Source organism: Schistocerca serialis, chromosome 6 (genome assembly GCF_023864345.2).
Source record: "Schistocerca serialis cubense isolate TAMUIC-IGC-003099 chromosome 6, iqSchSeri2.2, whole genome shotgun sequence".
NCBI classification, from domain to species: Eukaryota; Metazoa; Arthropoda; class Insecta; order Orthoptera; family Acrididae; genus Schistocerca; species Schistocerca serialis.
The window spans coordinates 339,561,905-339,584,370 of record NC_064643.1 but is presented as its reverse complement, the minus strand read 5'-3'; the positions used below and the strand labels follow the sequence as shown (position 1 = coordinate 339,584,370).

The following is a 22,466-nucleotide window of genomic DNA, read 5'->3' as shown; positions in this document are numbered from 1 at the left end:
GACAGCAGAATTTTGAGAGCGGACGATCTGTATGTGTGTCCATCAGAAAGAGTAAATTTGTAATATTGGATATCATGAACTGATTATATATATATATATATATATATTCAAAAGTCATCATTCATATATATATATATATATATATATATATATATATATATATATATATATATATATGATGACTTTTGAAAATTATTAAGGTAAATACATTGTTTGTTCTTTATCAAAATCTTTCATTTGATAACTTTGCCTATCAGTAGTTAGTGCCTTCAGTAGTTAGAATCTTTTATTCAGCTGGCAGTATTGGCGCACGCTGTATTGCAATAGTTAAGAGTAACGAAGATTTTTATGAGGTAAGTAATTCATGAAAGGTATAGGTTATTCTTAGACAGGGCCATTCTTTTGTAGGGATTATTGAAAGTCAGATTGCGTTGCGCTAAAAATTTTGTGTGTCATTTTAGTGTTGATCAGAATAAGTAAAGAGAGAAATGTCTGAGTACGTTCAGTTCTGCTCAGCTATTTGAAAATCGAATAACGTAAGGGGTTTACCAGGACAGTAATTCATAAATTTTTCTAAGGGGATGTTTCACATTTGTTATTTTCATAATTTTTACCTGAGAAAGCGGTTTTGCCTCGAAAATTTGGAAAGAAGTTTCCCATTATAATCGTATTCAGTGTTTATTACATGTACTGTATGTCTCAGTAATTACAATGTCGCCGGCTGCTGTGGTCAAGCGGTTCAAGGCGCTTCAAAAAAATGGTTCAAATGGCTCTGAGCACTATGGGACTTAACATCTATGGTCATCAGTCCCCTAGAACTTAGAACTACTTAAACCTAACTAACCTAAGGACAGCACACAACACCCAGCCATCACGAGGCAGAGAAAATCCCTGACCCCGCCGGGAATCGAACCCGGGAACCCGGGCGTGGGAAGCGAGAACGCTACCGCACGACCACGAGAGGCGGGCCAAAGGCGCTTCACTTTGGAACCGCGCGACCACTACGGTCCCAGGTTCGAATCCTGCCTCGGGCATGGATGTGTGTGATGTCGTTAAGTTAGTTAGGTTTAAGTAGTTCTAAGTTCTAGGGGACTGATGACCTCTGATGTTAAGTCCCATAGTGCTCAGAGCCATTTGAACCATTTGAATTACACTGTCCAATCATATTAATGTTGCCTTCTGAAAAGAAAAGAAAAAAAAAAAAAAAACGCATAGCCGCCTTTTGTAGCGCGGACGGGTGCGTGTCGTGCAAGAAGAGTCAGTGAGGTTCTGAAAGGCACCGACAGGAATGTTTCTCGGCTGACGATGCATGGCGAGAACAGCCGGATCGAGGTGGCCCCACAGATTCTCGATTGGGTTTAAATCAGTGGAGTCTGGTGGCTAGGGGAGTACAATAAACTCATCTTGGTGCTCTCCGAACTACTCACGTACACTGCAAACTGAGTGACATGTTGCATAGTCCTGCTGGTAGATGCCATCATGCCAAGGAGAAACAAACCGCTCGTAGAGATGGGCATGCTTCCAAGGATAGATGCATATTTGTGCTGATGCACTGTGCCTTCCAGAATGACGAGATCACACAGAGAACGTCACGAATACGTTTACCAGACTATAAAGATCCCTCGATTGCTGCAGGGTGGTTGCTTAGAGGCTTTTCACGCCAATGGATCGTAAAGCGTGAGTCATCTAAAAGGGCACCTGTCGTCACTCGGTGGACGTCCAATTGTGGTGTTGGTGTGCAAATTCCAACCTTCGTCGTCGATGGATAGCAGTCAGGATGGTTGCAAGAACCAGATGCCTGCTGCTGAGTCTCAAAACGCAGGAACGTTTGCTGAACGGTCGTTGAGGAGTCTCTGTTGGTAGCTCCTTAGGTCATCTGGCCGTTCAGTCACGCAACAGTTGCGCATGTATTGGCCTGTAAACATCTACGAAGCTGTCGTTGATCCGTGTCATCTGTGGCCCGAGGTGCACCAAAACTGCTTCGGCGCCGTTTCTGAATAGCGTCATTTTCCCATGCACAGTGTTCTGTAACCACGGCAGCAGGTGAAAACTTTACCAACTTATCCGTTTCGGAAATATTTCCACCCTCGGCCCAAAAGCCAATGACCATGCCAGTTTGGACGCCAGACAAATCTCTCCGTTTCCGTATTACAACGTGTCCCCACTGTAGTGGGACGCGAAATTGAAGCGTCACCCATCCACCAGTGTCAGCCCAGTTTGCAGGTGAATATAAGTTTAATTTAGTTTTTTGTTTATGTATTTTTGTAATAATTGTAATGGTTGTGATTTGTCTAAAGTTTTGTATTTATTTTTTATGTTTCATGTATGGAGAGGGCGGCGCAACGGACGGAGACAGCATCTTCGCTACCGGGACCAGAGAGAAAATTGCTGGCCACTATACGTCGCGGATCGACAGCCAAAGAGCAACAGAAGATCCTGAAACCGAGTTGTTGCGTCGTGCTTCTAAAAATTGAAAATCAAGAATTTGTAATGTTTCTACAACAATGACGTCATAGAAAGTTTAATCATGTTGTAAATGTTCAGTTCTGTCTTGTCAAGGCTCAGGTTCACGTCTATATGTAGGAAGATAATAAACTAGTGGATGCTACTAAAGTTTAAATACGTGTTCCGAGAATTTATTTATGAAGAATTATGTTACGTAATTTATTTGACAAGATTATTAATTTTTGACAACGTCCATCGCGAGTTTGAATCTCGAAAGTTTATTCAGTGTGGGTCTAATATTTATTAAAGCAGATCACTTGCATTAATATAATTTCTGAGGAGAAACAAACGACATCTAAATTGAAAAAAGTTTGCGCAAACCAATTGGCCTGATAGATGAAATGCTGCGCATACGACTCAAATGATGATGTTTTAATCACAGTTTCGTTCAAGAACCATTCAGAGACAAATTTAAAAAAGGATTTAAATAATTTTGAAGTGTTTTGTAACTGACGTAGGTGACGAAGTCTGCACATGGTCATACGTCAAAAGAAAATCATTCATACAAAACTTACGTCGTTACACTACACCACCAACACGGTTTATATACCCTCCACCGCTTGTGCTGCCACCTGTCATCAGTGAGTGTTTATTGCACGTTAACATCGAAGATGTGACGCGGTCACATTAATGTAAGTGGACCGTATATTGTTTTATATGTTTCCACGATCACTATCACTCTGATTCGTGCAGTCCCCCATGGGTTAACATTATACTGTACTTACGACAAAAGTACATATAATAACTGAATAAAATTGACTATACTGATCTGATTTAAAGTGCTCGTGTATTCTCTTTTTGTATCCAATCTCCTCATGAAACAAAATTTTCTCGTTGCTCAGGATAAAGATTGTGAAAACAATAAATGTGTCATTAAATTTCCGCAGTCATAATAAATGTGTTAGAATAATGTGGAAACGAAAAAAAATCACATACTAGTCAGATTCGCTCCAGAGACCTCGCGTTTATGAAACTAAGTGCTTACTCTCCCGGCTGCGGACGCTGAATACTAACGACGATACAAAATACGTAAACACGCCTAAACTTTTCAAGCTCGGTTTTTCTGAAAACGGTTGAAAGTTGCTTCTTCTTGTTCATACATGTTGAAGCCCTGTTCATGCTCCACAAGCCGTGTCAATAGGAATCAAATGGGCGAGGGGAATTTCGAACTGCCCCATTGCAGGCTACACCTAGGAGTTAAAGCGTATAGATTTAGGATAGGTCAACGAAGGGTCGCTACACTTTGGACGTGAATGGATGGTATGGAAAGTCACTTCAAAATAGGAACGCGTTCACACTAGGCCAGCACATCGTCACCAACGGTGAAAGGGTGTTATCAGTCATCCCTCGTAAAATAAAACATCGGAATACGGTATCAGAACTAAAAAACGCACAATGATTAAGTATATTTTTACAAACTGCTGCATAACTGCAGATAAATGCAGTTATCCAGAAAAATACAGAATTTTTTTCTTTAATCCCAGTCAAATATCACAAACAATTGTCGCACTATCGATTTCTGTTCATAGTCACCATCTTCAGATCTGAATAGAACTTAAGCAGCGTTACTTAACGTCGTATGATTACACCAAAGCGGCATTGTACTAAGATATAAAAGAAGTTACCTTGGCATAGTGGAACAGGTATAATGTGAACAGCCCAGGTGTTCACAGAACAGCATTTTTTTTTTTTACCTGTGTGGGAGCTTGTAATAAAAGATGGACTCACTCACTCATTCATCCATTCATCCATTCATTCAAGCAAGTTAGAAATTATCACCTTCACACACATGGATACAGTGTGGGGAGGAAAGAAAAAACGGTGTAACCGTCCAGTACAATACGGTTTTTTATTCTTCAGTAAAATATTAATTCCAAAGATAATTAGGAAAACAATTTGGAATCACTGCTGAGTGATTGTTATACACTGAAGTATACACTGAAGACCCAAAGAAATTTGTAGACCTGCCTAATATCGTATAGGGTCCCTGAGAGCACGCAGAAGTGCCACATCACCACGTGGCATGGACTCGACTAATGTCTGAAGAAGTGCCGGAGGGAACTGACACCATGAATCCTGCAGGGCTGTCCAGAAATCTGTAACAGTACGAGGGGCTGGAGATCTCTTCTGAACAGCACCTTGCAACGCATCCCAATAATGTTCACGTCTGGGAAGTTGGGTGGCCAGCAGAAGTGTTTAAACTCAGGAGAGTGTTCCTGGAGCCACTCTGTAGCAATTCTGGACATGTGGGGTATCGCTTTATCCTGCTGTAATTGCCCAAGTCTTTAGGAATGCACAATGGACATAAATGATTGCAGGTGATCAGACAGGATGCTTACGTTGGTGTCACCTGTCAGAGTAGTGTTTAGATATATCAGGGGTTCCATATCACTCCAACTGCACACGCCCCACACCATTACAGAACCTCCACCAGCTTGAACAGTCTCCTGCTGATATGCAGAGTTCATGGATTCATGAAGTTGTCTCCATACCCGCACACGTCGATCCGCTCGATACAATTTGATACGAGACTCGTTCGACCAGGCAACAAGTTTCCAGTCATCAACAGTCCAATGACGGTTCAGTCATCAAGGGTACACAAGTGGGTCCTCGGATCCGAAAGCCCATATCGATGAGGTTTCGTTGCATGGTTGGACGCAGACACTTGTTGATTGCCTTGCATTGAAATCTGCGGCGATTTACGGAAATGTTGCACTTCTGTCAAGTGGAATGATTCTTTTCAGTCTTGAATGGCCCCGTTCTTGCAGGATCTTTTTCCGGGCGCAGCGATGTCGGAGATTTGATATTTTACCGGATTTCTGATATTCACGGTACACTCGTGCAATGGTCGTGCGGGAAAATCCCCACTTCATCGCTATCTCGAAGATGCTGTGTCCCATCGCTCGTGCGCCGACTATAACACCACGTTCAAACTGCCTTAAATTTAGATAACCTGCCATAAGACTAGCAGTAAACGATCTAACAACTGCACAAGACACTTGCTGTCTTATGTAGGCATTGCTGACCGGAGCGTCGTATTCCGCCAGTTTATATATCTCTGTATTTCAAGAAGCATGCCTATACCAGTGTCTTTGGCGCTTCAGTGTACATTGTCGCCAAAGACTTCCGAGTCGGCACTCAGCTTCGAGTTCTGGGGAATGAAACGCGTGAATGAGGGATGAGAAAGTGGGAGAGGCCCAGAACAGTCCTATAAAAGAGGTGGCACCCACAACTCACTATTGCCACGGAAAAAAAGAAGACTAATAGAACTACGTATTCATCAGTTCATATATTTCAGACAGACGTGTTATATATATGCTCCAGGCCTGGACTTCTGAATTCAATTGTTTCCGTTTTAAAAGGCAATTAAGAAGGTCAATTCCACGAGGCGCAGAGCTTCTAGTATTATCCATAATTTAATTAGATTTCTAGTTGAGTGATCAGTTGTTTATTTTACCCAAAGAATCTGTATGACAGTGTAGTTATTTAATTTCAGCTAATCCAGTGAATTCATATTTGAATACCCTACTGATTGTTGTGAAACCAGATTTAACACACATTAGCTAGCACAGTCGTTTAGGTATGAGCTTGTATCATTCTTGTGTGTGGCAGACCTCAAAATAGTCTTCTAAACGTAGAGCTACACCGCAGGTTTTAAACTGGAATGCACTTTCACTTCCATTTGCTCTTGAGTAGTACAAAAATACACCTTTATGTGACATTCTTTTTCTTTTCATTTGGAGGTATGTACATTGGAAACTGAGCTCACGGTCTCACCTGATGTTACATAGTTTTGGTACCCGTTGATGGTATCCCACGAATACTCAAGATAGCTATGCATTCGCTAGCATCTGCAGTTCAAATGTTCAAATGGCTCTGAGCGCTATGGGATTTAACTTCTGAGGTCATCAGTCCCCTAGAATTTAGAATTACTTAAACCTAACTAACCTAAGGACATCACACACATCCATGCCCGAGGCAGGATTCGAACCTGCGACCGTAGCGGTCGCGCGGTTCCAGACTGTAGCGCCTAGAACAGCTCGGCCACACAGGCCGGCGCATCTGCAGTAAACCGCCCTCATCACTAACAAATCCCTTCGTCACGTTGGCTGTTTACCAAGATCAGCTATCAACTGACACATCTAGCCTCTGCTTAGTTTTAGAATGTATTGTAGAGCTGTCTATTAGTTAGAAAATGAACTCCATTCATTCGTATAGTGATTCGCGCGTTTACGATCTGAGCTCGTCATAAGATTTAAATGTCATAGCAACTTCGTGCGACAGCTCTTCGCTCTATGGGACAGCGATACTTGTAAAGCGTGCAGTTTCTTTTTGTTATTAACTAGCGGAGAAATCTGGCGATGCGCAGGTACTACACTCCTGGAAATTGAAATAAGAACACCGTGAATTCATTGTCCCAGGAAGGAGAAACTTTATTGACACATTCCTGGGGTCAGATACATCACATGATCACACTGACAGAACCACAGGCACATAGACACAGGTAACAGAGCATGCACAATGTCGGCACTAGTACAGTGTATATCCACATTTCGCAGCAATGCAGGCTGCTATTCTCCCATGGAGACGATCGTAGAGATGCTGGATGTAGTCCTGTGGAACGGCTTGCCATGCCATTTCCACCTGGCGCCTCAGTTGGACCAGCGTTCGTGCTGGACGTGCAGACCGCGTGAGACGACGCTTCATCCAGTCCCAAACATGCTCAATGGGGGACAGATCCGGAGATCTTGCTGGCCAGGGTAGTTGACTTACACCTTCTAGAGCACGTTGGGTGGCACGGGATACATGCGGACGTGCATTGTCCTGTTGGAACAGGAAGTTCCCTTGCCGGTCTAGGAATGGTAGAACGATGGGTTCGATGACGGTTTGGATGTACCGTGCACTATTCAGTGTCCCCTCGACGATCACCAGTGGTGTACGGCCAGTGTAGGAGATCGCTCCCCACACCATGATGCCGGGTGTTGGCCCTGTGTGCCTCGGTCGTATGCAGTCCTGATTGTGGCGCTCACCTGCACGGCGCCAAACACGCATACGACCATCATTGGCACCAAGGCAGAAGCGACTCTCATCGCTGAAGACGACACGTCTCCATTCGTCCCTCCATTCACGCCTGTCGCGACACCACTGGAGGCGGGCTGCACGATGTTGGGGCGTGAGCGGAAGACGGCCTAACGGTGTGCTGGACCGTAGCCCAGCTTCATGGAGACGGTTGCGAATGGTCCTCGCCGATACCCCAGGAGCAACAGTGTCCCTAATTTGCTGGTAAGTGGCGGTGCGGTCCCCTACGGCACTGCGTAGGATCCTACGGTCTTGGCGTGCATCCGTGCGTCGCTGCGGTCCGGTCCCAGGTCGACGGGCACGTGCACCTTCCGCCGACCACTGGCGACAACATCGATGTACTGTGGAGACCTCACGCCCCACGTGCTGAGCAATTCGGCGGTACGTCCACCCGGCCTCCCGCATGCCCACTATACGCCCTCGCTCAAAGTCCGTCAACTGCACATACGGTTCACGTCCACGCTGTCGCGGCATGCTACCAGTGTTAAAGACTGCGATGGAGCTCCGTATGCCACGGCAAACTGGCTGACACTGACGGCGGCGGTGCACAAATGCTGCGCAGCTAGCGCCATTCGACGGCCAACACCGCGGTTCCTGGTGTGTCCGCTGTGCCGTGCGTGTGATCATTGCTTGTACAGCCCTCTCGCAGTGTCCGGAGCAAGTATGGTGGGTCTGACACACCGGTGTCAATGTGTTCTTTTTTCCATTTCCAGGAGTGTATTTATAGCTGCGCGCACCCCCGTACCAGCCAGCGACTCGTCTTATGCTTCACGTTTATGACCTCATAGCTCCTATTTGTCATACAATAAGTACATTCATGGCATATGCGGATACTGTCTGCAAAATGTGTTGCGAGTGGAGTTAGTGGCAACGAAGTAATAAACTTAAACATCATACACGAAGCTGCAGTTTTACACGCACTTAACTGTTTACGACGTCGTATCTCCTGAAATGTGTATCGTACAAAGATATAATTTTGCATTTACATTCTGTGGTATACGTACATACTGTTTGTATAACGTACATTTAGTAGTAAATAAATAATAAATTATAACGTAATGACTCAAGCTGTGATTTTACTGCACGAACAGCTGAAAAATAAGAAGCGATGAACATTTTTATCTTTCATCCTTCGGCAGGGGCTGTCAGCGAGAAAATTTTTGTAAAGGTGTGAAATAATGTGCAAAGTTCATTGCAAGTCGCTAAGTACTCTCATTCTCAAATACTGAATCAATGAAGTCTGGTAGTTCACGCGTCGCGGGTTACGCTTCTTTTTCACCCCCGGCCCCATGACTGATAGATTCTTACCCCCAACAGCGATTGTCACCTGTCAGTACGGCATAGGTACACCAGGTTTGGTTCATATTGGTCCAATGCTTTAATATCAGATGTGGAACATAGAAATTTAGACGCATATGAGTACTCACTTCCAGTTTGTATGGGATGCTGTGGAAAGCTGGCACCTTAAGTTTTGCCATTCATTATTTTTTTGGAGCGCAACCAAGTCTGTGTGACGGTACGTTATTGACAATGACAGATGCATATTATGGGGCCACAGTCATAATTTTTATGCTAGTAAATTAATATATAGTAGTGGCGGCTCACTCGATTCAAACTAAAAAAAAAAAAAAAAAAAAAAAAAAAAAAAAAAAAAAAAGGCTCTGGCTACAATCCTCATTCAGCATTTCTTAGGAAAGGGAACCGTCACAACATGAGAGCTATGAGAAGTAATTTTTAACATGAAAACTGTTTTTAATCTTCTTAAAAAGATTTTTAAAAAAATCAACAATTGTTATGGTGACCACTGATAGCGGTACTAACTCTTCGTTACTGTGGTCAACTACGAGAGCGTACTTAAAAGTAATGCTCCCGAATTTTTTATTCTCTTCTCAATGTCGGTTTAGTTATTGCATGACATACGTATTACTCGGTCGACTGCCCCGCTTTGCTGACGCAAGGTGCAAAACTCTTCCGCTAGAGGTGTCCGAATTGTAACGTATAACACGGTGGTGTATAACATGATCATGTCGGTGTGTGAGAAGCAGGTTTGTTGTAATCGAATTTCTAACTGAAGAAAAACTGGCCCATATTGAAATCCATAGAAGAATGAAAGCTGTGTACGCTGATGATTGTATCGGCGTCAATAGTGTGTGACGTTAGATTATTCGTGTTAGTAATGAAGGAAACAGGAGGTCAGCACCTTAACATGTGTGACAGAGCTCGGAATGGACGACCTAATACGGCAACCAACGAGACTATCAGAATTGGCTTGGTGAAACCATCCGAGAAAATCGTAGGGTGACATAGCTACAGCTCTTAGGTAAGTGTGGCATATCACGACAGCGTGTACAGGCCGTCATTGGAGAGCTGCGGTACAGAAACTGTGCACATAGTGGTTGCGTCAAATGCTCACTCTTGACATGAAATAGAGGAGACTGGACAACTGTTAACAATTTTTTTGCGTTTTGAGCGTGAGGGTTATGGGTTCCCTATCGACACTGACAGGTGATGAAAGCTGAGTTCATCATTTTAGCTCCGAAAATAAGAGAGCATGAATGGATTTCCGCCGCAAAGGATCACCGAAGATCAAGACCGTGCTATCAGCAGGCAAAGTCATGAAACTTCCTGGCAGATTAAAACTGTGTGCCGGACCGAGACTCGAACTCGGGACCTTTGCCTTCCACGGGCAAGTGCTCTACCAGGAGACCTTCTGTGAAGTTTGGTAGGAGACGACGTGCTGGCGGAATTAAAGCTGTGAGGACTGGGCGAGAGTCGTGCATGGGTAGCTCAGTTTTATTCTGCCAGGAAGTTTCATATCAGTCCGCACTGTAGAATGAAGATTTCATTCTACGGAGAGTCATGCTCACAGTGCACCAGGACATTCAAGGTGTGGTGCATCTGGAAGTCATAACTAAAGCACTTCGTCTTCAGGCCACAAGTGGCCCATCGGGACCATCCGATCGCCGTGTCCTCCTCAGCTGAGGATGCAGATAGGAGGTGCGTTTGGTCAGCACACCGCTCTCCCGGTCGTTATGATGGTTCTCTCTGACCGGAGCCGCTACTATTCGGTCGAGTAGCTCCTCAGTTGGCATCACGAGGCTGAGTGCAACCCGAAAAATGGCAACAGCGCATGGCCGCCCAGACGGTCACCCATCCAAGTGCCAGCCACGCCCAACAGTTCTTAACTTCGGTGATCTGACAGGAACAGGTGTATCCACTGCGGCAAGGCCGTTGCCCCATGACTAAAGGCATGACCATAAATTCAGCAGTGTACTATGAAACCCTCAGAAAACTGGAATTACTAATTCGAAGAGTTCGTCGGCAAATGGATCGCCCTCTCCTTCACCATGACAGTGCCAGACCACAGACGAGAGCACACTGGACTCACAGTCGAGAGGACGACGGTTCAACCCCGCGTCCGGCCGTCCTGATTTAGGTTTTCTGAGATTTCCCTAAATCGCTCCACGCAAATGCCGGGATGGTTCGTTTGAAAGGCCACGGATGACTTCCTTCCCCATCCTTACCTAATCCCATTTACCGATGACCAAGCTGTCAGGGGCCCCCCCTCCCCCCCAAACCAACCAACAGAGGAGCCCTGCGACATCTGCAACAATCCTACGCCTTGAGTTCACTGTCACTTTGGTCCTCCTTACAGCTACGACTTGGCCGCATCCGATTTTCATCGGCTCCGAGACCTTAAAGACGATCTTCGAGGACTTCATTTTGATAGTGGTGAAACGTTGCAAACAGAGGTGAGATTGCAGCTCCGTCCGCAGTAACGATATCCACAAACCTGTCTCTAATTCGAAGAAATTTGTTCATCGCCAGGGTGACTACGTTAAGAAATAGATGTGATCGTGTTACTGTAGTTAACATCAGTTTAGTTACATTCGTGGAGGAATGTTAATAGCGTTTGTTTTATTTAGCAAGAGCTAAGAGTTTTTACTTAAAAAATTCGAAGGCAGTACTTTAGAGCTTGTCCTCGTAACTTAACATTATTAATGTTTTAGTGTAACAACATACTAAATTTTTATTTGGTAATAAAAATATCCTCGGTTGTTACAAATATTGGTGAAAACGTTATACATAAACCTTGAACACATGTGAATTACAAAAAATGTTGGTTTTCCATAATAGCGCTGTTTTTATAAAGTTCTCACATATTTCGATTTCCCAATCATAATGCTCACATTCCTGAATATAAGAGAACTGATAACTACAATTATATTGTCCTAATTTTACCTATAATGTACAATTTGCTTACAGGTAGTATTTGGAGAAACAGTGTTCATTCATTGTCTTCTTCATTACTGAAACAACTTTCACACCATTGCAGCAATGTGTTCTAAGCACAAAAATTACTTTATATGTGGTATCAATGTTTACTTTTCCTTTTCTTGACTGTAGGTCATATCATGCATCTGTAACTTCACCTGCCTTCTGTTCATTTTTTTTAAATTTATTTTTTAATTTTTAGGGGCACTTTCACTGGAAGTTTTGTTATAGGTATTTCCTTTTCAGCCTCAGTTGACGATGTAGACAAAGAGTTGTTAACTGTTCATAATTACTAACTAAGCAATTGAATTAAAAATAATCAACTCATAGAGTACATATAATACGATTATATTACAGTTTGGACTCACCATATTTATAAAAGCAGAGAGACACTAGAACTGTAGTGGGATTTGATACACCTCAGCGGCAAAATAAGCATCTGTGTTCCTCCACGAACGAAGCTAAACTGATGTTAACTACAGTAACACCATCTACAGCTTGTAAAAGTAAGCTACGAAAGTGTTCAAGTACAAATCATGCTCTATTCGTGACAATGTTGACAAATAACGAGGATGTGTGAAACCCTAAGACAGTAACGAAGGGTTAAATAAATTTGAGACGTAACTATTGATGGATCGATTAGTCGCATTTACCACAGCGCGCTATCAAAGCGCTGTCACAGGTTTCCTGGACTCCGCCTAGCGCCAAGCTGTATAAAGCACATGCGCTGAGGAAACGTTGGTAAGTGTGACGAGGTAGTGAACACATCCAGTCGGCGATTGCCGTGTTTACGGCAACAGCTCAGTACACAGTAACCAGGGAGACGACTCCAGTACGTGGGAGAGAGCCCCAAGGTTCCATACTATGCCCACTACTTTTTCTTGTGTATATCAATGACCTGTCATCTGTTTCATTACCAGATGCCAAATTTGTCTTATTTGCAGATGATACAAACATTGCAATAAATATTAAATCAAATATAAATTTAGAAAGGGCAGCTAATCAAATTTTTACTGACATTAATAAGTGATTCATAGCCAATTCACTGTCATTAAACTTTGAAAAGACCCATTATTTGCAGTTCAGAACTTCCAAGAGATTTCCTCTAGTGTGTGTATAAAATATGATGACATGGAAATAGGAGAACTTGAGAGTGTAAAAGTGTTGAGATTACAACTTGATAATAAATACAGCTGGGAGCGACATACTAACGAACTACTAAAGCACTTAAACAAGTCTGTGTTTGCAGAGCGAATGATTTCAGACATAGGAGATATAAATATAAAAAAACTGGCCTATTTTGCTTATTTTCACCCCATTATGTCATATAGTATCATAGTTTGGGGAAGCTCCACAAACCGAGAAAAATTTTTTAGAATACAGAAGCGTATAATAAGAGTAACGTGTAGTGTAAATCCAAGAACATCATGTCGAATTCTGTTCAAAGAATTGGGTGCACTAACCACAGCTTCTCAGTATATTTATTCCTTAATGAAATTTGTTGTAAATAATACATCTCTTTTTCCAACTAACTGCTTAGTACACAGTATCAATACTAGGATTAAGAACATTATACATAAAGATTTAAAATCACTTACTCTGTCCCAGAAAGGAGTCCAGTATTCAGCAGCGCATATTTTCAATAAGTTACCAGCAACAATTAAGAGTTTAGTTTCAGACAAGGCACAATTAAAACATAATTTAAAAGAATTTTTGGTGGCCAACTCCTTCTATTCCATCCATGAATTTCTCAGCAAGTGCAGTAGACCATTTTAATGAAATTTATTATACTTTAATTTTCGACAATACTTGGTTGTAACAGCCAAGTAACTACCTACTGTGTAAATGATGGATGTATGAATAGCAGATGTAAGTCTTAAGTCTGTAAGTAGTAGAAGTTTAATTTTAAATCTTCTACATAATTTACTGTTCTTAACTGAGGATCATTGAAATAAATAATTTACTTTAATTTTTGACAATACTTGGTTGTAATAGCTAAGTAACTAGCTACCATGTGAATGATGGATTTAATGAAAGCAGATGTAAGTATTAAACCTGTAAATATTAGAAGTTTAGTTTTAATTCATGAACATAATATTACTGTTTATTGACTGAGGATCATTAAAATTAATGAAACTCAAGTTTTTCTTACATTTTTGTAATGTGTTTATCCGACATGTTCCACACCCAGGAGGATCCCCTCTTTTGTGGGTCTATGGAATGAATAATTAATCTAATCTAATCGAGTAGTATCGCCGAAGTCAACAAGCACACGGCCAAACTATCCGCGGTCTCAGCACCAATAACCAGGAAGAGCTTGTTGGTTTGTTTCCGTAGCCCAGCAGGTTGCTGCCGGCAATGCACAGCAATAAGGGGCACGTGCTTGGGCCGTATCTATAGAAGCTGTGAACATCACGGTACGTGTCTTACTGAAACGTGTGACTCACCTTGCCTTGCACAATTTTTGAATTATAGCCGAATTAATTGATCTTTGTGTAACGGCATTTGTTTGAAATCAGCTGCAGAAGTCTATGTTACTGCGTTTAGCGTGCTGGAAGTGTTCTTTAAAGAATACTGCATGTCTGAGCTGTTCATCTACTGCTTGCAGAAGAGGCCTGTTCTTTAAATTATTTTGTAATAATTCTATGATCAACTTTGAAGCTGTCGTTCGATTCGTTTTGTAATAATTATCTCGTCACTTTAAAAGCGACGACGTCACCTGCGGCAATGGCACGGATTCTGGGATAATTCAGTTTTTATTAGAAATCTGAAGCCTCTTATGCTACACCGTATAAGTATCTGCCAGATGCCGAAAGTTTTCAAAAGCGTAATCTGGAAGTTCAAGTTACGTAAAGCGGACGACGGTAGTCTGCTGAATTGTTTAATAAATTAACTTAATTTTGTTAGGCAACGTTCAGACTAACGATATTTTAGTGCAATTAGAAATAAAGCTATTGTATATTTTCTTAACACTCCAATGTTTCTTGGTTTTTAAGAGTTTAATATTTGTATTGGGCTTACGTATTCGGTAACTGCTATTACGATTTACACATGTAACAAAATCTCATTTTCAAAATTTCATTTGTTTCCAAGTGTAACTGGAACTGTGAGTAGCCTTACTTTTAACTGGGAAAGCTGTGAACAGGTAATAACAGCTTCTTGGAAAATAATGTATTTTGAGAGAAATGTACTCTTTGCTAGGCAAATCAACCACAAAGCTCCACTGTCTAAGTAACCCGACCTCTACCACCGTTCCAAAAGCGTAACGCGTTTGCTCAAAGTAAGACTTTGTGCAGCCGCAAAGGATGCCGTAACTCCCATATTGCGGCTGAGGAACAGAGGTCACAAAAAAATAGGGAGATTCTGCACTATTCTGTTTCAAAGAGTGTAGACGTTGTTTTGAGGCAAAAATTTATATATTTTTGTGCTTTGCATCTAGATGTGTACTCCGGAAACCTCGTCACTATGTGTGGTGCACGCTACTTTTGGTAGCACTGTAATTCCTGTAATTTCTCCCCTAAATAATGCGTGGTCAGAACAGTCGGGAAGCTACATTCTTCTGTTCTTATAGCCTGCCTAATGGAAACAGCATGGTCGCAAACACCTTGCCAGTTAGGCTACGATAGGTTAGCTTCAATGTTCTCAGAAAACCTAATAATGCAGGTACCGCTATACCAAACTCTTATACACATCCACCCTCCACAAAAAAGCTGCACATAGGTCAATGCTATACAGAGTCCACAAATTTCCACATCAACATACAGAACTCCAACAAGAAATAAAAACTATGAAATACACTGCACTGATATTACAGTGAATTAATATTTGTTCCATAGATCATGAACACGACATTTCGTAATGATGTGGAACGTTTCAGTTTAACATAAATTTTCTTTACATAACATAATCTTTTTACAATTACTACTTCATATCTAACACTTTATCTATCGAGTAGAAGGAGTTGTCATTCAGAAAGACTTACTTTAAAAAAAAAAAAAAAGCTGTTTGGCTATCTGTCAGTCTTTTGATGTTATTTGGTAAAAGAACAAAGATTTTTTGGCAGCATAATTCACACTTTTCTGAGCCAAAGATAGATTTAATCCAGAATAGTGAGGAACATTCCTACTTTTAGTGTTGTACTTGTGTTATTTGCTATTATTTTTGAATTGGGTATGTTATCAATAACAAATTTCATAAGTGAATGTACTGCGAAAGTACTGTGAATATCCCGAGTTCCTTAAATAAATGTCTGCAATGTGATCTCAGGTAGGCTCTAGGTATTACTCTGATTACATGCTTTTGTGCAATGAATATTTTTTTCTCTCTTACCCAAAAACATGATGCCATATGAGAGCAACGAATGAAAATAGGCATAGTAGGCTAATTTACTGATACATTTAGCACCAAAATTTGCAGTAACCCTGATAGGACAGGTAGCTGAACTTAAATGTTTCAGCAGATCATCAGTGTGTTTCTTCCTATACAATTTCTCATCAATGCAAACACCCAGAAATTTTGAATATTCTCCAGTATCAACAGACTTCTGTTCAAAGTCTTTAATTAACAATGATGATATGCCGTTTACTGCACTGAATTGTATATAGTGTGCTTTCTCAAAATTTAGGGAGGGTCCATTTGCAGAGAACCACTTAATAATTTTCTGAAAGACAATATTTACTATTTCCTAGGCTAATTCTTGTTTGTTGGGTGTGATTTCTATACTTGTATCAACAGCAAAAAAGATCTAGCTTTGAATCTCAATGACTACAGAGTGGCATGTCATCAGTACGCATTAAGAACGATAAGAGACCCAAGACTGAACCCTGTGGGACACCATTCTTGATACCGCCCCCGTTAGATGACTCTGTGGATTTTTGCATACTATCCATACTGTTAACTTCAACTTCCTGCATTCTTCCAGTTAAATATGGATTAAACCATTTGTGCACTGTCACACTCATACCACAATACTTAAGCTTATGTAGCAGAATTTCACGATTCACAGTCAAAAGCCTTTGAGAGATCACAAAAGATCCCCAATAGGTGACGTTCGGTTATTCAGAACAATGGATATGATCCTTCACTCCTTAATATAATGTCATAACAGACAAAGAAAGGACTTAACAAACAACAACAGACTACACTCATAACTGATAGCACCCCATCATTGAAATATGTAAAAATGGCGTATCTTGGTATAGTAACTGATAAATTATCTAGGTTATTGAAAAGTATGCACGTAAAAATCAGCTTCAGTGCCACCAAGAACGTTAGTGGGATGCATATTCACAACATGAAACTGCCTGATAGAGATCTTGATGCATCTGGCCCTTACAAAATTACCTATAGTCAGTGCAACAAATATTATATAAGCCAACAGCAGATATTTAAGAACTCTATTCAAAGAACAATAGAGCGCTAAAAATTCGAGAAATGTAACATACTAGCAGTATCAACGCACATTAAAGACATAAAACACCCTCTGATAATCGAAAATAACCTTGAAATTATGCGCCAAATCGAAAAAATTGAAAAAAGCGGTATCAGGGAAGAAATGGAGATTTTCATTCATAACACAAAAATATAGCGATAATATTCATAATGACATAACGGAATTCAAAGCCTCAAAGCCCGTCACCAATAAACGTGGATTGAGCGATCGAAATTGTTCGTTGTTTCTCCCAAAAATATTTTCGAAAATTTATTTTTGTTCGGGGGTTTATCTCTGTTTTCCAGTTGTCGGTGTTGTCAGTGCATGTGTTAAATAATGTGGGTGACAAGCTACACCCATGTCTTAGCCTCTGGGTCGTTCTTAATCTATTCTTCGTCCTCCTGGTATTAATTAAAATGTCGGATGTTTAGAATATTCTTTTTATTATTTTAATTAAATGGCTGGGATATCCTCTGAGGCTCATAATTTCCATAGTCTAGATCTTTTTACTTTATCGAATGCATTTTTGAAGTCGATGAATACAGTATGAGTTTCCAGCTATCACCTGAGCACTTGCGTATACAGGTTTAATTCAAACTCCACCGACCAAATGTATAATGTTGTTTACGGATATTTTCGTGTAATGGAAGCTTGGTGGCTCGTTACAGGAAGGCAACGAAATTACAATTTATTCCCTTTGTTATCCCAATTACGTATTTTTTCCTGTGAAATTACCTTCACAACAGTGAAAATCCGATAACATGAAGTCACCAAAATGCAAAGCACAAAACCCAATGTATTAAAACTATTCTCAGACACAAAAGTACTGCGATATGGTAGCCGTTGCTGTGGCAAGAGTACAATACACTTTGTGCCTGTCTTTCATTGCATTCACTGATCTCATACACAAGGTGCATATTGGCGGACTTTTCCACAGTGCCGTTTATCACTGTTTGCGAAGGACTAACATTGCTGGATAAAAAAGAAACGTAGAGACCAGATTAATACCGACAAGCTTTCTGTTGACAGTAAAAGTGCCCCTAGTGAATGGAACAATATATGCAGTGCATACCATCGACATTTGAACTATTGTGCCGATATTTGCAGTGCAATGCAGAACAAGAATAAACAGAGGTAAGAAATTAAACGAAATGCAGTTAAAGTTTAAGGAGCTGCTGGATTGCTCATACCAAAATAGTCAGAAAGTATCCCTAAAGAACCTCAAAAATGTTGTCGGTGGAGTTTGGGTTCACCTTGTAAAAATTAATGGCGTTACAACACTTCATCTAGGTACACATGAAATTATATCTATCGATTTTGTCCCACAAAGAACGACGTGTTTAATTCTATCAACCTGGGAGCCGTTGTCGATAGCAGTCTGAATCTCATGCACGGTGTGTTACAGATATATACTGTTCCCAAGAATGTATATATCATTTTGAGACACCCTGTGGGGATTGGACAGCCTTCAGTATACTGCTGCCAAATAGCTTGATGCCGTGGTCACAGTGCACGCTGTGAAACGGTGAAACTGATACCGCACTTGCTGCTAGAGCCTAAGAGCCTACTGGGGGCGGCCGTGTCAAATTTAGATGAATGAAGCTGTTCGTGATAGCAGGAGGTACGTCAGGTCAGGCCGCCATTAGAGGCTACTAATTGATATCTGGACCATTTCTCTCCAACTCAGGTACGGCATGGCGCTCCGGACTACGCGCAACATATGCATTAATTTACGGGGTATAGCATTCATCAGTGTCAATGCGGACGATAACAGAATGAGCAGCAGTGGCCGTGTGTGCGGCAATAGCAACCCCCAAAACATCAGTTCGGTATTACCTTCTCATCGTTCACCAATAACATCCTAGAGGGGTTGTACGAAGTGATATGGGTGCCACAGAAATAGAGGGAAGACGTGCATTTTTTTTTTAAATTAAGCCATCTGAGTTGCCTGATGCGATCCACTATCACCTCCTCTCCCATGCCAATTCTACAGCACAGACTAGCTATGACACCCGACGTGCTTAATTATTTGATATATTCCAATTTCCGTCTTCCTCTGCAGTTTTTACCCACCGTAGCTCGCTCCAGTATTCCCCGATGTCTTAAAACGTGTCCTATCACCCTGTCCCTCCTCCTTGTTAGTTTATTCCTCATGTTCCTTTCTTCACCGTTTTTACGGAGAACCTATCTGATTTTTACACTCTTCCACAGAATATCTCAAACGCTCGGATTTTCGCATTTTCCAGTTTTCGCACAATCCATGATTCTCTACCATACAACACAGAGGTCCAAACTTACATTTTCAAAAATGTCTTCTCAAATTAAGGTCCTCGTTTAATACGTACAGAGTTCTTTTGCCCTTGCAATAGCCGGCCGCTGTGACCGAGCGATTCTAGGCACTTCAGAACCGTGCTACTGCTACGGTCGCAGGTTCGAATCCTGCCTCGGGCATGGATGTGTGTGATGTCCTTAGGTTTAAATAATTCTAAGTCTAGGGGGGACTGATGACGTCAGATGTTAAGTCCCATAGTGCTCAGAGCCATTTTGAGCCTTGCAATATCTAGGAATGCTCTTTCTGTCTGGACTAGTCTGATAGCTCACTCATTATGTTCTTCTTACCTCTTCCGTCAGGAGCTATTTTGCTTCTAAGGTACCAGAATTCCTTTACTATACTTACTTAACGGTCTTCAGTTTCGATGTTAAGTTCAGGTTTAGAGCTACAATTCCATTTTATAGTGTCACAGCACAACCAGAGTTAGTGTGACATTACAAAATGGGCTTGTAGTCCGAATCATAGGTCGTTTAAAACTGAAAGCCAAGACGGCCGGAATCCGCTAATAAAAGGTAGTAGGAGTAAGCCACTAAATTACAGGCCCATATCATTAACGTCGATATGCAGCAGGATTTTGAGATATATATTGTGTTCGAACATTATGTCGAGGAGTTCCTTGAAAAATTAAGCTGATTCTTATTGTATTGCTGACAGCGTTTACTTAAACTTATGGACTGACTTTTTTTCAGGTTCATGAACATTTATTTTTATCTGTTATTACTTTTATGTTATAAGTTCATGTACTGACACGATCCATGACCTTGGACATTTGCTCCTCAATTTGGTCCTACGGAACTTGACGTGAAAATAAATAAATAAATAAATGAATTACCTCGAAGAAAACTGTCTACTGACGCACATCAGCCGGCCGGTGTGGCCGAGCGGTTGTAGGCGCTTCAGTCTGTAACCGCGTGACCGCTACGGTCGCAGGTTCGAATCCTGCCTCGGGCATGGATGTGTGTGATGTCCTTAGGTTAGTTTGGGTTAAGTAGTTCTAAGTCTAGGGGACTGGTGACCACAGCAGTTAAGTCCGATAGTGCTAAGAGCCATTTGAACCATTTGGACACATATCAACATGGATTTAGAAAACATCGTTCTTGTGACACACAGCTAGCTCTTTACTCGCACAAAGTGCTGAGTGCTATTGACAAAAGATTTCAAATTGATTCCGTATTTCTGGCTTTCCGGAAAGCTTTTGCACTGCACCACAAAAGCGACTTCTTGTGAAATTGCGTGCTTACGGAATGTCGTCACGGTTATGTGACTGGATTTGTGATTTCCTGTGAGTGTGATCACAGATCGTAGTAATTCATGGAAAGTGATCGAGTAACACAGAAGCGATGTCTGGAGTTCTACAAGGTAGAGTTTTAGGTCCTTTGCTGTTCCTTATCTATATAAACTGTTTGGGAGACAATCTGAGCAGCCGTCTTATGTTGTTTGCAGTTGATGCTGTCGTTTATCGTCTAGTAAACTCATCAGAAGATGAGAACAAATTGCAAAACAATTTAGGAAAGACATCTGAATTGCGCAAAAATTGGCAATTGACTCTTAATAATGAAAAGTGTGAGGTCATCCACATGAGTGCAAAAAGGAGTTTATTAAATTTCGGTTAAACGATAAATCAGTCTAATCTAAAGGCCGCAAATTCAACTAAATGTCAAGTAATTACAATTACGAACAATTTATATTGGAAAGAACACACAGAAAATGTTGTGGGGAAGACAAACCAAAGACTGCGTTTTATTGCCAGAACACGTAGAAAATGTAACAGATCTACTAACGAGACTGCCTACACTATGCTTGTCCTTCCTCTTTTAGAGTAGTGCTGCGCGGTGTGGGATCCTTTTCCAATAGAATTAATGGTATACCTAGAGAAAGTTCAAAGAAGGGCAGCACGTTTTGCATTATCGCAAAATAGGGGAGAGAGTGTCACTGAAATGATATACGATTTGAAGTGGACATCACTAAAACATAAGCGTTTTTTGTTGCGGCGGAATCTTCTCACGAAACTTCAATCACCAACTTCCTCCTCCGAATAAGAAAATATTTTTCTGACGCCGACTTACATAGGGAGAAACGATCACCATAATAAAGTAAGGGAAACCAGAGCTCGCACGGAAAGATATACATGTTCGTTTTTTCCTCGCGCTATACGAGATTGGAATAATACAGAATTGTGAAGGTGGTTCGAACAACTCTCTGCCAGGGTCTTAATGTGATTTTTGTGTGTGGTTGTGTGTGTGTGTGTCGTGACCGAAGAAGAAACACAACTCACTCTTTAAGTACCCAACAGGATATGGCAGCACATGTCTGAGGTGCTCGACAATTTTTGAAGAATCTGCACCCACCTTCGCTGCCGCTTAAAAACAATTAGTCTTGCAATTACTAGTGTGACTTCGATATGAGGCGAGTTCGCGATATTCGACGTTCAAGGGTTAGAATGGATGTTTGTTACGGTAGTTATGCAGATCTGAAGATACTTGTACAGGATAGACCACCGTGGAGTGCTGCATTAAATCACTCTTACAGTGAGGAAGCTGTTTCTCCCAGTGCCTATCTTCTCTATACTCCCATAACATTTGAGAAGTTTAGAAATGTATCTAATGTAATTTTTTTTCATTTTAGGTAACAAAGAAAACTTAAGCGTAGGTTCCGAACCAATACTTGCTATGCATTCGCCACTGAATGAATTGGTTGTACTTTTGTTGAGGGGGGGGAGGGGGGGTAGTGGGGATTACAATAATCGTGTTGAAGAGGATATTCCGTAAGAAACTTCTCTCTTCGGAAGTTTACTGCAAAATGCGATACCAGGTTTCACGCGGCGGGGGTAGAGGAGCGGAAATT

The 22,466-nt window shown here is 41.4% G+C and overlaps 1 pseudogene; it reads right to left on the bottom strand.

Moving 5' to 3' along the window:
• Positions 1–10,702: 10,702 nt before the first annotated feature.
• On the bottom strand, positions 10,703–10,820 carry LOC126485292 (5S ribosomal RNA; annotated as a pseudogene).
• Between the last annotated feature and the right edge of the window lie 11,646 nt (positions 10,821–22,466).